Below are 807 nucleotides of genomic sequence, written 5' to 3' on the forward strand. Positions count from 1 at the left end.
CAATGGAATGAAGTGAAAATGTGAAATAAAAGACAAAAAGATGTTTGTTTAAAACAAGGTTAAATAGATAATGTTTAAAAGTGTTAACTGAGTCTGTATCCCTTATAGTTTTGGGTATTGAATTCCACAGTTCAGGAGCGTAGTTCAAAAAAGCTGACTTGCCAATTATCTCTCGAGGAAAATTGTTTAAATTTAAAAGACTGACAGAAGACCTGAGAGCTCAAGCAGGATTGTAAAGCAAAAGCAGTTCTCTGATGTACTCCGGTCCCAGATCTTTGAGGGATTATTGCAGATAAGATGTTTCGTTTTTGCAGTTTTATCCTTTAAATTGGGGCAATAGATTGCTACTGCACTTTGGGAACAATCACCTTCCCCAAGCAATAAGGCTGATCAACGCCTGCACCCACCCACCCACAAACTCTCCCCTTCACGCCCCCAACCACCACTACCTTATCATATCCTGTCAGACGTCTTATGTGCCTAGTGTCACTTTATGGATATACAATCGTTTATTTAGAGTGTTTTTATTATTGCGTTCTTTATCTTAATGTGTTTTTGTGCTGCATCAGATCCGGAGTGACAAATACTTTATTCTCCTTTACACTTGTGTACAGGAAATGACATTAAACAATTTTGAATGTTGAGATGATCCCGCCTACCCCGTTGCCCTGCCAACGCCCTGCGGCCGGACAGACGTAATGGAACTACGGTTCCCGGCCTGCTTGGTGGTCTAGGCGCCTGCGCGTCAGGACAACCGAGCGGAACTACTGTTCCCGGCATGCATGGCGGTACACGCGCTCTCACAGT

The sequence above is a fragment of the Hypanus sabinus genome, chromosome 16 (assembly GCF_030144855.1).
Source record: "Hypanus sabinus isolate sHypSab1 chromosome 16, sHypSab1.hap1, whole genome shotgun sequence".
NCBI lineage: Eukaryota > Metazoa > Chordata > Chondrichthyes > Myliobatiformes > Dasyatidae > Hypanus > Hypanus sabinus.